Below are 15,639 nucleotides of genomic sequence, written 5' to 3'. Positions count from 1 at the left end.
GCAGAATTCCCTGGGAATCGGGTTCAAGACATGACAACAAGATGCAACACTTTCCCTTAGCACTGTTGTATTAGAAGCTTTCAGGGCCTCTGAGATCATGGCAGTGACTAACTGTTTTGAGTTCCTCCTGACAATTTGTGTGTTGTTTTTTTTAAAAAAGAAAAGCTAAGCTTGCACATGTTTTCTTATGAGTCTCCTCGCTTTAAGTTGTGACTCATACGAAAACACATGAAACACCTTCTTGTTTCAGATGATAATTAATGAGTGAAGTGAGGGCTGGAACAATCACCTCTACCTCACTGAACATGTGGGAAAGGCCAAAGTGCTCATGCGGGCTCCAACTCTGACAAACGTTTGTTTCCATCATCTGCTGTGATGGGTCCAATTGCAGCCAGTCTCCCATAGTGCAGCAAACTGGTTGAAGGGACTTGTGATTTGGGTTGTTCCAAAGGCTCTTTTGGGGTGCAAACACTATTTGAATCCAAGTGTTCAGCATATATTTTATTTCCAGTGTTGCGGTGGGGACACCCTGCTTGAAGGTGTGACTTGCAAAGGCGAGTTTTTAAACCAGGCACCAATGCACATCAGTTAATAGCAGCAGTCTCCCAGTTTTCTGCCCTTGGGGGTTGGGGTGGTACAAAGCTTATTTTGAGACACTGGCTGGTTAAAGCCCGGTTCCAACTCTATGCTGTATCTGCACTTGAAGAAGGTCCTGCTAATAAGCAACTTAGCACTACTGGTCAGCTTCAAACATAATTTTATTTTATTTTTTATAATATTTTATTTGGTTTTGACAATAGAAAAGTTTAGAAAACACAAAAGGCAAATGCAAAACAAATACAAAATACAAAAGTACAAAATACAAAAATACAAACATTAAACACAAAAAGAAGAAAAAACACATATAAAAGAAAAACAAAATTTCTCTCTTTCTTAATCTCTCCACTTTAGATTAACTTATTTTCCTGACTTCCTCACGTCTCCCATTGTTGTATCCCTTTTAAATTTAGTTCAGCAAATTCATGATCTATTAGTTTATCTGTTATTAGTCCCCTTATACTTTTTACCTTGTTGCTAGAGCCCCTTCAATTCATTTCAATGTCATCAACATTCAAAAATTTTACAATATTTCTGCAAATAAATTTTAAATTTCCTCCAATCTTCTTCCACCGACTCTTCTCCCTGGTCTCGGATTCTGCCAGTCATTTCCGCCATCTCCATATAGTCTATTAGTTGCATCTGCCATTCTTCCAAGGTGGGTAGGTCTTGTGTCTTCCAATGCTTTGCGATGAGAATTCTTGCTGCTGCTGTAGCGTACATAAAGAAAATTCTATCCTTCTTTAACACCAATTGGCCAACAATGCCCAGGAGGAAGGCCTCTGGTTTCTTCGGGAAAGTATATTTAAATACCTTTTTCAGTTCATTATATATCATTTCCCAGAAAGCCTTAATCCTTGGGCACGTCCACCAAAGGTGAAAGAATGAACCTTCAATTTCTTTACATTTCCAACATATATATATATGTTTACTATACAGCGGAAAGGAGCAGCCAAGCATACTAGGACTCAATTTCTTGACTTTAAGAAAGCCGACTTCATAAAACTTAGGGAAGTGCTGGGTGAGATCCCATGGACAACAATACTAAAAGGAAAGGGAGTTCATGATGGCTGGGAGTTTGTTAAGAGGGAGATACTAAAAGCACAACGTCAGGCAATACCAATGAGACGGAAACATGGAAGGTGCCTAAAGAAGCCAGGGTGGCTATCTAAAGAACTTTTAACTGAATTAAGATTAAAAAAGGATGTGTAAAAAAAATGGAAAAGGGGGGAAACCACCAAAGAGGAATTCAAACAAATAGCCAGCACGTGTAGACACAAAGTCAGAAAAGCTAAAGCACAGAATGAACTCAGGCTTGCTAGAGAGGTTAAAAGCAACAAAAAAGGCTTTTATGGGTATGTCCGTTGCAAAAGGAAGAACAAAGAAACAATGGGGTCACTCAGAGGAGAAGATGGTGAAATGCAAACAGGGGACACAGAAAGGGCTGAACTCCTCAATGCCTTCTTTGCCTCAGTCTTCTCCGATAAAGAAAACAATGCCCAACCTGAAGAATTTGGAGCAAATGATTCAGCAAAGGAAACACAGCCCAGAATAACTAAGGAGATAGTACAAGAATATTTGGCTAGTTTAGATGTATTCAAGTCTCCAGGGCCAGATGAACTGCATCCAAGAGTATTAAAAGAACTGGCAGATGTGATCTCAGAACCACTGGCAGTCATCTTTGAGAATTCCTGGAGAACAGGCGAAGTCCCGGCAGACTGGAGGAGGGCAAATGTTGTCCCTATTTTCAAAAAGGGGAAAAGAGAGGACCCAAATAATTACCGCCCAGTCAGTCTGACATCAATAGCAGGGAAGATTCTGGAGCAGATCATTAAGCAAACAGTCTGTGAGCACCTAGAAAGGAATGCTGTGATCACCAATAGTCAGCATGGATTTCTGAAAAATAAGTCATGTCAGACTAACCTGATCTCGTTTTTTGACAGAATTACAAGCCTGGTAGATGAAGGGAACGCAGTGGATGTAGCCTACCTTGATTTCAGCAAGGCATTTGACAAGGTGCCCCATGATATTCTTGTAAAGAAGCTGGTAAAATGCAGTCTTGACTATGCTACCACTCAGTGGATTTGTAACTGGCTGACTGACCGAACCCAAAGGGTGCTCATCAATGGTTCCTCTTCATCCTGGAGAAGAGTGACTAGTGGGGTGCCACAGGGTTCTGTCTTGGGCCCGGTCTTATTCAACATCTTTATCAACGACTTGGATGATGGACTCAAGGGCATCCTGATCAAATTTGCAGATGACACCAATACTTCTCCCAGTCGGCAAAGATGATGTTATGTCCTATATCTTGTGCAGCTTCAAGCATAATTTTAATTGGCATACAGAAATCTATTCAGGAATAATTATTTAAACCGACTTAGCTATGAGAACAGAAGCAAAGATATTTGGTTAAAACAAAGCTGTCCAAAAGCAATTTTACATATGTAGTACTTTACCAAGCAAATTAAGAGGCTTGTTGCATGGTTGTGTTTGGAGAATTGTTAAAAGGCATTTAAGTTTTCCTTTACTCTTCTCCCTTATTCCCAGTGAATCACTTTGACAATATATATGTCAACATGCATTTTGCATATGCTGCAGGCAAAAGTCCAACAGGAGGATAATGCTCACATTTATTTGGGTAGTTTGGGAATTAGCTTTTGGTTTGTGGAAAGCGCAGTGATTAGTTTCAGTATGTTGAACTTTGGACTTTATCCAGATGACAGATCTATTAACTTTTACATGCTGGATGACAAAACATTATTCAGATTAGTTGGAGTATAAGCCTGCTTCAGAAGTATCAGTCAAGGTACTCAAGGCTTCCTCCTACAGATAGAACACATGTTACCATGTAGTGGTTGCCATCTAAGGGGGCAGGGGGCAGAGACTCCCCAAAATTTTCAAGGAGGGGGGGCCGTTCCCCTCAAAATTCCACAGCATGCATGCATGATGTCAGCATGCCCTGTGGTGTGTCATATGCACATGGCATTCTTGCATCGTGTGGCCTCGGCCACCTCAGCTGCAGGGCAAGGCAGAGCGCTGGCAGCGCATGTGCTTCTAAATTAATCACTGAGCTATGGGCACTCCCACTGTTTCCCAATTGAAGACAAAGGTAGGAGTTTGTGGTGACAGCAAGTTAAAAGAAAGGCCTTTAGTCAAATTAAAGGCAGCACCCTGGGACCTGGATCCCTTAATTTTAAAAGAAAGCCATGGACAGTGTTTGGAAGACTCATTGTTCTAGCCACATTTTGTGACAGGGAATTTAATTAGTTATTCCAGTGACTATCCCATATCTCTATAGAGATATTTTTCCTGTGTTTTGTGCCCACTAATCTTCTCCAGTTCATTTATATACAGTACATTAATAATAATTTGTTACCTTATGTTTCAATAATAAGTACATTTTTAACATTATTAACTTTTCAAATTTGCAATGAACTTTGGCGCAAAGTGGATTAAGGTATTGAGCCTTAAGCACAAAAAAACTTCATCTCGCTTGAAAGCAAGACTGAACAAGCATTAATATATTATCCTTTCCTTTTCCCTTTTAGGTTGGTTTCTTTTCTCTTTACCATGCTTAAAACGTTCATTCCTCCCCCCTCCTTTTTTGCAAATTACTTGGCAGTTCTACATTCTCTCTCTCTGTCCTGCAGTGCAAACATTGAAAGTGTGTTAACAATGCATATGGGTGAACACAGGAGCATTACTGTTTTTTATTACTTTATTAACCTACAGTGGTGCCTCGCAAGACGAAATTAATCCGTTCCGCGAGTCTCTTCGTCTTGCGGTTTTTTCGTCTTGCGAAGCACGGCTATTAGCGGCTTAGCGGCTATTAATGGCTTAGCGGCTTAGCGGCTTAGCGGCTATTAACGGCTTAGCGGCTTTAAGAAAAAGGAAACAAACTCGCAAGAACTCGCAAGACGTTTCGTCTTGCGAAGCAAGCCCATAGGGAAATTCGTCTTGCGGAACGACTCAAAAAACGGAAAACTCTTTCGTCTTGCGCGTTTTTCGTCTTGTGAGGCATTCGTCTTGCGAGGTACCACTGTATCTGAGCAAGGATCTGAGCAACCTGTGTTTGCTACAGAATCACTGTTCTAGGTCTCACATTACCCTGGTAGCACGACTGTCTCCCTTGTTGCAAAACACATCACTTATGTCATGTGTGTGCGTGGCATAATATAGTACCTATGGCATACTTTCAGGAGCATCAGACTTGCTTGTGGCACATTTTGCACGATGGTGTGATAAAGCCCTAACATAAAAAATCATGTTATTATTTCCTAGTAATGTAAGTGACATTCTCTAAAATCAGCTTGGACTGATTAAACTACATAATGTAACATGGCCTGTGAAAAGAGGACATGGTGTCGGTCGTCAACTGAACTGATCTGAAGAAAGTTATTGTGGATAAGACACAAAGCCTTGTTACATTCCTGACTCCGCTGGTATCTTGACTTGCCTATTGTGGGGTTCTGATGATATCTTGGGCTCCTTTAATGGCAAAAAAGAAAAAGAAAAAGGTGAGTGAGGTGAATTTACCTTGGATACTGATTGAAAAATTGGGACATGAGTTTTCTTAGGCAACAGCAGGTGCAAGAAGTGAGCTGAAAATGTGATGAGGTGATGTTTATATAAATGCATGGATGAAGGTACACTATTGAATAAACCACTGATAATGTGTGGGCTAAAGTGAATGGGAATACAACGAACGCATCCAGATTGCTAGAGTACTACCTAATATATAACCTAAGCAATCCTTGAAGCTGAGCCAGGGCTGGAGCAATAAACATGAATAGTACACACACATGGGCGCGCTCAACTCTTTACCCTTGCCCAGTTTTAACAGTTGAAGAAAACTCTGTGCACTTTGTTCTCCTCTGAGGACTATTCTTTAAGGAGGGGTAATATGACTCTGTAAGTGAAGATTCTGAAATCTTAATTAAGGGGGGAGGGAAGAGTGAGATCAGGAACAGGGATACAGTTTATTAAGAAAAGCTCAGAAGAATGTATTAAATGGAAGGACTTTATTTGAAGTGGTATAATTGCTTCTTTCCATGTTCGGGGATGCATCATGTAAATCCCAGTTAAGGGATTTTTAAAAGCCGAATTGCTGGAGTATTTGCCTATGACAGCTATAGTCTTTTGGCACAGAGCACTTAGGAGCTCTTTGGGGCATATGCTTGGGAGTCATTTTTTGCTTAACCTGCCGTTGGCTGATGCTGTGATGTGTGTGCTGAGCTGAAATCGCCTTTTGCAGTCAGTCACACCCACTGCTTATCAGGGCTGTGTGATCCAGTGCAAAAAAAATTATCTGAGATACAATTATTATTATTATTATTATTATTATTATTATTATTATTATTATTATTATTATGAAGGAATGGGTTTCCCAAACCCCAAAACTGACTGTGCAGGCAGTTTTTAAACTGCACCAAAATCCCCATTTCTCCTTAGCTAAAATGCATAAACTTTAGCCGTTGAGCAAATGCAAAACAAGAACACAGCTCTCTCCCTTATCAGTTTGACGGCAAGACTGGCCTTGACTTTCCAGTAGAACAGACACAGACATATCTTATGTCCTGACCACAAATGACGCAGAGACCCAAGTCTGGGACTAACGCCAGAGCATGTTCTCGGAAGTAGTGACCTCTTGCTCCAAGATAGGAGTAGGAACAGGAATATCCTTTTATGGTCAGGAGTGCAGGAAGGAAATCCCTTTTATGGTTGAGAGTACCAGAGCAGGAACATATGTGATGTCAACCTACATATACAAGCTGACGTGGTTGGAAGGAGGGAGAGGGTGCCTGGAGGATATATATACTGCATGAAACTTGTCATTTCTTTGGACTTGCTATGGACTCACCACGCAAGTGCCTTCTGCTATCCGGAGAGCAGAATAAACTCTTTCTTTGAACCAACTCGGTGTCATTTTGACTTCCTTCCTCCTGTCACGGAGCAACGCAGACCCAATCAATGAACTCCAATAAGGCTACAATTATTATTATTACCTTCCTTCATTCGAAGATTGCAGGGCAGTTTACAATATAAAAACACAAAAATACACACCATAATAACAAAAACAATACCCCCCACAGCATATGATGGGCGATAATTCCAGAGCTGGGTTAAGCAATAAACTGATTTATTAGTTTTAAATTGTTCTTAAAAAGCTAGTTTACTTTTTTAAAAAAAAAAAATGATTATGAATTCTCTGGTAAATTCTAGCATTTTGGGGAGCATGTAGGAGCGCACCCCGGAAATGATCTCTTTCAGCTTCTGCCTGACTGAGAAACAGTTTCTCTTCAAATGAGATTTTGGTTTTAAACGCAGTGTAAGGTAGTCTCTGGGACGCAGGTGGTGCTGTGGGCTAAACCACTGAGCCTAGGACTTGCAGATCAGAAGGCTGGCAATTCAAATCCCCACGACGGGGTGAGCTCCCGTTGCTCGGTTCCTGCTCCTGCCAACCTAGCAGTTCAAAAGCACGTCAAAGTTCAAGTAGATAAATAGGTACCGCTCTGGCGGGAAGGTAAATGGCGTTTCCATGCGCTGCTCTGGTTCGCCAGAAGCGGCTTAGTCATGCTGGCCACATGTACGCTGTACGCCGGATCCCTTGGCCAATAAAGCGAGATGAGCGCCGCAACCCTAGAGTTGGCCACAACTGGACCTAATGGTCCTTTACCTAAGGTAGTCTCTATGGGAGTATATTGTACAGTGGTACCTCGGGTTAAGAACTTAATTTGCTCTGGAGGTCCGTTCTTAACCTGAAACTGTTCTTAACCTGAAGCACCACTTTAGCTAATGGGGCCTCCCACTGCCGCTGCGCCACCGGAGCACGATTTTTGTTCTCATCCTGAAGCAAAGTTCTTAACCCAAGGTACTTGTCAGAGCTGCTCCCAGATCCTAGCTCACAGAGGATCACGCTAGCCAGCGATCATTAAGTAAAAGTCTTTATTGAGTTACAGTTTCCAATCTCAAGCTGCTGCGTGCAACTCTACGTCTTATGCGTTAGATCGGCGAAGCTCCGTCTGAGTCTCCGCCCCTTGTACACCAACTTAATATCCTAGCCCTGCTCCACCTTTTCCGCCTGACTGTTCTCCTCTGGGTCCCTCTGCCCCCCGGGGTCTCTTCCTTCCAGGATTCTTCTGACGCCGACCCCCCGGACCCTCCTGTCTCCTTGCGCCGGGCTTTAGGACCTGGCTCCCTTTCCGGGCTGCCTACTGCGTCTCTTTCCTGTGCATTTGAACTTGGCGCGCGCGCCCAACCTTCCACTTTCCGTCTGACCGTTTCTTCGCTCCCCGATGGAGGTGTGGCCACTCCTGACTCGTGCCCTCCCCCCTGTTGTGAGCCGCCAGCGCTTGATCCCTGGCGCCCTTCCTCTTCCCTGCTCTCTGGCGGTGACGCTGGTCCCGATTTCCAACTGCTCCCCTCTGAGTCCCCTCTGGCTCTATCTTCCTGGGGTGTCCCCCTAGGCTCCCCCCTTGCCCTGGCCACTGGTGCTCCTTTCTGTGAATCTTCTGATTCACTGGAAAGACTCGGAGATCTCGGGTCGTCGTCATCACTCATCTTTTCTTCTGCCTCCTCCCCCTCGCTCTCTGTTTCCTCCCTTGCCCTTGCCTCTGCTCCTGAACCCCTGACATCCATCCCCCCTCGAAGCCCCCTCTTCCCCCCTCCCCTCCTTCCGGTGCGGGAGCTGGGTGCTGCCGTGTCAGGGGGACGAATGTCGGATACAGTTCGCTTCCCGTGGCGGGCCTCCATCTGAAGTCTTCCGGTTCTTCCTCCCTGCTCTCGTCGACGACGGTCACCTCCGCTTCCATCTCTGTGCCGCCGTGCTCGAAACCCGGGTCGTCCCCGAAAACGTCCATGTCCGTCTCTCCCTCGCTTCCGTCTGGAGACGTTGCTCGTCCTGGACCCTCCAGCCACTTTCTGCGGAACTGCTCCTCTGGTCGATCATCCCACCAATACGAGGGTTCTGAAGCAGATCCCGAGGGTGACCCCTCCGGGGAACGGGCGTCTCGTGTCGGTTCCTCGTCCGAGTCGAACCCCCGGAACGTGCTGGCTGAAAGCGTGGGTGTGAAAAGCCAGTCGTCGAAAAAGTCTGCTGGCATTGGCCTATGTGGGAAGAGGGCATGAAACTCTTCTTTGAGCAGAGGTTCGTCTAAAGCGTAGCCCGGCACCCAGCTGTTGGCACTGGCCGGGGTGCCCTCCTTGGCGAGAAGGTATTCTACCCCCTCTTCCCCCCATCTGGAGTCCAAAATCTCCGTGACTTCGTTGATGCGCTCCTCCTGTGCTACTCCCGCTTGCCCGGTTCTCTCTCGGAGCGGACTCGGTGCCGTTCCTGGTTCCTGAAACCTGTGAGGTGCCTTGTAGGGAGTGAGCACCGATCTGTGGAACACCGGATGCATCCTGGAACCCTCCGGAAGCGCCAGCCTGAAAGCCACTGGGTTGACCTGCTCTTCGACTTGGTAGGGCCCCAGTTGTTTATGCCCTAGTTTCTTCTTCGCCAACGACCTGGCCGGCACTGCGTGGGCTGCCAACCAGACCCAGTCTCCCACATGGATCTCTTCGCCAACCCTTCTGTGTTTGTCCGCTTGTACCTTGTATGCGTGTTTAGCCAGCTCCAGGTGCCACCGCAGCTGATCGTGGACCTCCTGCAACTCCAACGCGAACGCATCTGCTGTCTGCGGCTCCCCCTCCCCCATTCTTTCCAGTCCCGGGAAGGTTCTGGGGTGCCTCCCGTTGTTGGCAAAGAACGGCGTGACCCCCGTGGACACGTGCTTCGTGTTGTTGTAGGCGAACTCGGCGAGAGGCAGGTAATCCACCCACGTCGCAGGCTGTTGATTCGCATAACATCTCAGGTACTGCTGCATGATGGCATGGACCCGTTCCGCTTGCCCGTTGGTCTGCGGGTGTCTAGCCGACGCCAGGTTGATCTTGACGTTCAGGAAGCCCATCAGCTTCTGCCAGAAGTTCGAGATGAACTGTCGCCCTCGGTCGGACAGAATAGACCGCGGCAGACCGTGAACCTTGAACACGTGGTCTATGAACAGTTTGGCGGTTTGTTCCGCCGTGGCCACCTTCGCACACGGAATGAAATGTGCCATCTTGGAGAACAAGTCCACCACCACCAGCACAGCCGTCTTGCCCCTCGAGCTGGGCAGATCCGTGACAAAGTCCAGGGCCACTCTCTCCCATGGTTCGAATGGAGTTTGCAGCGGTTCCAACAGTCCGGCCGGCGGTCTGTGCACTGGTTTGGCCCTCTGGCAGGTGTCACACCTCGCCACGTAGTCCGCGACTTCCCCTCTCATTCCGGGCCACCAGAAGTCTCTGGCGACTAATTCCACCGTCTTCTCCTTGCCAAAGTGCCCCTCAGTGGGCGCGTCATGCAGCTGCTGCAGTACCTTGGCGCGAAGTTCGTCTCCCGGCACGTAGATGGCCCCTTTGCGGATGAGCAATCCATCTCGCAGCTGGAACTCGTCGGTCGCCGCTGTGCCCCTGTGCACCTCTGCCATCTTTGCTTGCGCGAAGGAGTCATCCTGCAACGCTCGTCGCACCGCCTCCAGGTCAACTGTTGCCGCAGCACACGCCCACACTGTCGGTGCGAAGATGTGCATGGCGGCCGCTGGCGTTGCCTCCTCCAGATACTGTGGCTTACGGGAGAGAGCATCCGCCATGATGTTGGTATCCCCCGGGACATACTCTATTCGGAAGTCGAAGTTCGCAAAGAACTCAGCCCAACGTATCTGCCTCTGGTTCAGGAACTGTGCCGTGCGCCAGTGCTCCAGATTCTTGTGGTCCGTGCAGACCTGCACCGTGTGCTTGGCGCCGATCAGGAAGTGCCTCCACGCTTTGAATGCTGCATGAATGGCCAGCAACTCCCTGTCCCAGATGGTGTAGTTCTGTTCGGACTTGCTGAGCTTCCTGGAGTAAAACGCTCCCGGCCTCCAAACCCCCTGCGGGTCTTTCTGCAGCAGGACTGCTCCCACAGCTCTGTCCGAAGCGTCTGTCTCCACCCTCATCGGCCTGCTGGGGTTGACATGAAGCAGCTGCTCTTCCGACGCGAAGAGACGCTTGAGTGCCTGAAAGGACTGCTCCGCCTGCTCTGTCCAGATGAACTTCTTTTTCTTGGAGCTGAGCGTGTCCGTGATGGCCGCTGTCTGCATAGCAAAGCCTTTGATAAACTTGCGATAGAAGTTCGCGAAGCCGACAAACCGTTGGACCTCCTTCCGGTTGCGTGGGCTTTTCCAATCCAACACTGCTCGAACCTTGGCGCTGTCCATGGCGAGCCCCTTGTCAGACAACTTGTACCCCAGGAAATCCACCTCCGTCACGTCGAATTGGCACTTCTCCAGCTTGGCGTAAAGCCTATGCTGCTGTAGCCTGCTCAGCACTTCCTTGACGTGTCTGTCATGCTCCTGCTGCGATTCCGAAAAGATCAGGATGTCATCCAAGAAACAGACGCACGTCTTGTAGAGGAGCCCCGCCAGCACGTGATGCATAAAAGCTTGAAAAACGTGGGAGCCATTTTGCAATCCAAAAGGCATAACTCTATATTCGTAGGTGCCCAGTGGCGTGAACATGGCTGTCTTCCACTCATCTCCCTCCCGCATGCGAATGAGGTTGTACGCCCCTCGCAGGTCCAACTTGGTGAACACGCTGCCCTTCCGTACCTTTGCGAGGAGGTCGTCGATTCGGGGCATGGGGAAGTCCGATGGCTTGGTCACACTGTTCAAGGTGCGATAATCCACTACAAGTCTTTTTTGGGGCGTGTCCCGCTTCTTAACAAAGAATACAGGACTGCCCCCCGCTGCCTTGGACTCTCGTATGAAACCGCGCTCCAAATTATGATCTATGAACTCTTTGAGTTCCTGCAGTTCGTCCTCAGACATGGAATACAGCTTCCCTTTGGGCAGCGCCGCCCCCGGCAGCAGGTCAATTTTGCAGTCATATGGTCTGTGGGGGGGGGGGTAGCCTGTCTGCCTCCTTCTCGCAGAAAACCTCCAAAAATTCTGCGTACTTGTGGGGAACCGCTTGCAGCGTGCCTAGCTGCAACTGTGACTCCTCTTCCTCTCCTTCCTGCCGGGGCACTATGCAGTGTTCAGCACAAAAGGAAGAGCCGAAGGTCAGCTGCCTCTGGTACCAAGCCAGCGTCGGGCTGTGCTTGTCCAGCCAACTCATGCCCAATACAATAGGCGTGTCCGATAGTTGAGTGACGTTGAAGCTGATGACTTCCCTGTGATTCCCAAGTCGCATCACCATTGGTGGCGTTTGCTTCACCACTTGCCCCCCTAGCAGCTCCCTGCCATCCACCGTGACAACCTGCAGGGGCAGCGTGGCAGGCAGCAACTGTATAGCGTGCCGGTCGACAAAGTCTTGCCCTATAAAGTCCGCATTGCTTCCTGAGTCAATGGTGATTGGCACGTCCATGGTGATTCCATTGGGTAGCTGGAGCGATGCGGTGAGCCTCACTACTGGCTTGGGCGGGAGGGGGTCCATGGGCTGTAAAATCTCTGGGGACTGCTTCACTGACACGTCTGGCTGGGCCCCAGTGCCTCTTTCTCCAGCCAGACTCCGTCGTTTCCCTGCTGTGGTTCTCCTTGCTGCGTTGCTGCAGTTACCATTGCTGAGGCTGCAGTGTGCTTGTGGAGCCTCTGGGGACACTCTTTCGCCATATGCTTTGGATCATCGCAAATGTAACACTTCCTGGTCCCTCTAGGAGGCTTCGCTTTCACTGCTGCCGGTGCTAGGGCTCTGGCTGCTGACTGAGCCCTTGCACCTCCAACCTCCATAGGTTCAGCTCCTCCTGCTGGCGGAGGCGTGGATTGCGCATGCGCTGATTCTCTGGGAAGGAAGGAGTAGCCCCTGGCTGGTTCGCCCCCTCCACGCCCTTCGTCCCTGCTCCACGGACGTTCTTCCAGCCGCACCCCTACCGCCAGCGCCCTCTGAACGATCTCCTGCGTGGTCCGGGGTCTCTCCCCCCTCGCAATTTCATCTTTAAACGTGCTGTGCAATCCCTCCCAAAACAGGTCTCTTACTGGAGCCGAATCTCTGTCCCATTCCAGGGCACTGACCAAAGCGGAAAAGCGGGCATGGTACTGCCTTACGCTGGCCCTCCCTTGCTTCAGTCCATGTATCTGCTTCCGAGCAAGATCCACGTCTATGCTTGATAAAAAGCACCCATCCATCGCTTTAATAAAGGCATCCGCATTTTGGAGTGCCGGATCCTTATCTCTCCACAAATTGCGCAGCCATGCTTTAGCATCTCCATGCAAATGGGACATGATGCATCCCACTTTCTCTTGTTCATCTCTAAAGTCTTTGTTCAGCAGTTGCAGTGCACACATTACATCTGCCCTAAAGTTGGGGTACTGCTGCAAATTCCCATCGAAGTGAGAGACCAGACCGCCTGTTCGTCTCCCCAACCCAATCCCCTCCGGTTTGGGTGTCAGTTGCCCTTGCTTCGTAAGCACTTCCAACCTGACTTGGAGATCCCTGTAGGCGGCAGCTGCGTCCTCCTCTCTCTTCCTGGATGCAAGAGCCTCGGTGTTCAGTCGTGTCACTGCTTCTCTGAGTTCCGCTATCTGCTGTTCAGCCGTCATGTTGTCTGCCGTTCGTGAGCTCGCTAGTAGGCACCCGCTTTCTCTCCTCTCCGTGAGGCCGTAGATGCCCACAATTTAGGGGACGGAGCTTACTGTCAGAGCTGCTCCCAGATCCTAGCTCCCAGAGGATCACGCTAGCCAGCGATCATTAAGTAAAAGTCTTTATTGAGTTACAGTTTCCAATCTCAAGCTGCTGCGTGCAACTCTACGTCTTATGCGTTAGATCGGCGAAGCTCCGTCTGAGTCTCCGCCCCTTGTACACCAACTTAATATCCTAGCCCTGCTCCACCTTTTCCGCCTGACTGTTCTCCTCTGGGTCCCTCTGCCCCCCGGGGTCTCTTCCTTCCGGGATTCTTCTGACGCCGACCCCCCGGACCCTCCTGTCTCCTTGCGCCGGGCTTTAGGACCTGGCTCCCTTTCCGGGCTGCCTACTGCCTCTTTCCTGTGCATTTGAACTTGGCGCGCGCGCCCAACCTTCCACTTTCCGTCTGACCGTTTCTTCGCTCCCCGATGGAGGTGTGGCCACTCCTGACTCGTGCCCTCCCCCCTGTTGTGAGCCGCCAGCGCTTGATCCCTGGCGCCCTTCCTCTTCCCTGCTCTCTGGCGGTGACGCTGGTCCCGATTTCCAACTGCTCCCCTCTGAGTCCCCTCTGGCTCTATCTTCCTGGGGTGTCCCCCTAGGCTCCCCCCTTGCCCTGGCCACTGGTGCTCCTTTCTGTGAATCTTCTGATTCACTGGAAAGACTCGGAGATCTCGGGTCGTCGTCATCACTCATCCTTTCTTCTGCCTCCTCCCCCTCGCTCTCCGTTTCCTCCCTTGCCCTTGCCTCTGCTCCTGAACCCCTGACAGTACTATTTCTGGGTTAGCGGAGTCTGTAACCTGAAGCGTCTGTAACCTGAAGCGTCTGTAACCCGAGGTACCACTGTATTCAATTATGGTGTATCAGAGTTTTTAGGGGGTTAACCAGGCTGGGATAGCTGGGGTAGCAGGCTTGTTGATTTCTGAATGTCTTATGTAGATTATCGGTTTCATTGTTCTGTATGGGACAATGACAATAAAGATTATCGTATCGTAAAAAGGCCAGAGCATATATTTAAATAAATAACTCAGGGAGAAGCTTGGTTGGAAGATGGGGTAGAATATTTAAATGGGGTAGAATACTTTAAATAACTTAACAGAATAACCTAAGCCTTTAGAGACGAGGAAAGGCACAAAGTGGGCTAGTACAGTCAAACCTCAGTTCCCAAATGGCTCTGTTTTCGAACATTTTGGCACCCGAACGGTGATTTGAACTTTTGGAAGCTGAATGTCTGGCGTGGCTTCACCTTGAGGGCAGGAAGCTCTTGCATCCCATGGGAAGCCGTGCCTCGGTTGTCGAACGTTTCTGAAGCCGAACGGGCTTCCGGAACGAATTATGTTTGACAGCCAAGGTTTGGCTGTAGCCAAGTAAATAAGTTTTCCTCAGATTCTGCTTTCTCTGTCAAGCTATCCTTCAGCAGAAAATTCAGGTCAGTAGGTTTATTTGCTGGCACCTCATTCTCTCTTGCTGCCTGCCTGCCTGCTGTGTTACTTTGAAAACGAGCTCTCTGAAATAAACAAGAATCCTTCCCAAGAGCAGAGCAGACAGACATTGTCAAGTAATGATAGGGGTGCTTATCCAAGTGCCCACCAAGCCAAAACACAGCTGCTGTTTCACAAAATAGACTTGTCAGCTGCAAGAGCACCCCCACCCCCATGCAGTCAGGTCTGTTGTGGGGAGGGGGGTGCTGCTGATTAATGAAAGCATTCCCTACTGTACTTGCATTATCTGTGCTTAGAGCAATGTGGTCAAGCATTTAAGGCCCTTAACCAATATTGATGAAGATGGTAAGTTCAAGTTTGAGAACATGGTTTTTTAATTGGCTCCAGCATGCATATTTGGTCTTGCTGAGACTAACTGGTAGCAGTGAGATGTAATGGATAAAGTGTTGGGCTTGGGGTACAAATCCTTCCTCAGGTACAATGTTCACTAACCTTAAGTAGACATTGTCTCTCTGTCTGACCTGACTCACAGGATTTAAAGTACAATAGTTGCAGTGCCTTTGAGGATAGGATAAATAAAATACGTCTTATTTACCTCTTACTGTAACGTAAAACAAATTAATATTCACTATGAAGGATTTCTGACAAAGTGTGAACATGTGAGAGTGTTGGAAAGAGTTTGAAGTTGCTGCTTGTTACTCTGAACCCAAATGAGACTGAAATGTCACTCAGACGTATGAATTCCTGCTTATATTCAAAAGAATTGCTTGGCCCTTTAATGCAAAATGTAGGTATGAATTAAATTATATAAATCAGATGATAAAATTGGCAGATTGCAATGGTTTGATCCTAGTTGACATCTGCTGTCATTATGGGTGTGACGTGATAGATTTGATTCACTGCTTGTAACTCTCCTTGGAGAAAATCC

At 48.3% G+C, this 15,639-nt stretch overlaps 1 protein-coding gene across 32 annotated transcripts in view; it reads left to right on the top strand.

Annotated features, from left to right (window-relative positions):
• Positions 1 to 15,639, top strand: part of MAP2 (microtubule associated protein 2) — a 279,546-nt gene that overhangs the window by 106,838 nt on the left and 157,069 nt on the right. The gene's annotated exons all lie outside the window — the stretch shown is intronic.

The sequence above is a fragment of the Podarcis vaucheri genome (assembly GCF_965113315.1).
Source record: "Podarcis vaucheri genome assembly, chromosome: 1".
Lineage (NCBI taxonomy): Eukaryota > Metazoa > Chordata > Lepidosauria > Squamata > Lacertidae > Podarcis > Podarcis vaucheri.
This window is presented reverse-complemented; position numbering and strand designations above follow the sequence as displayed.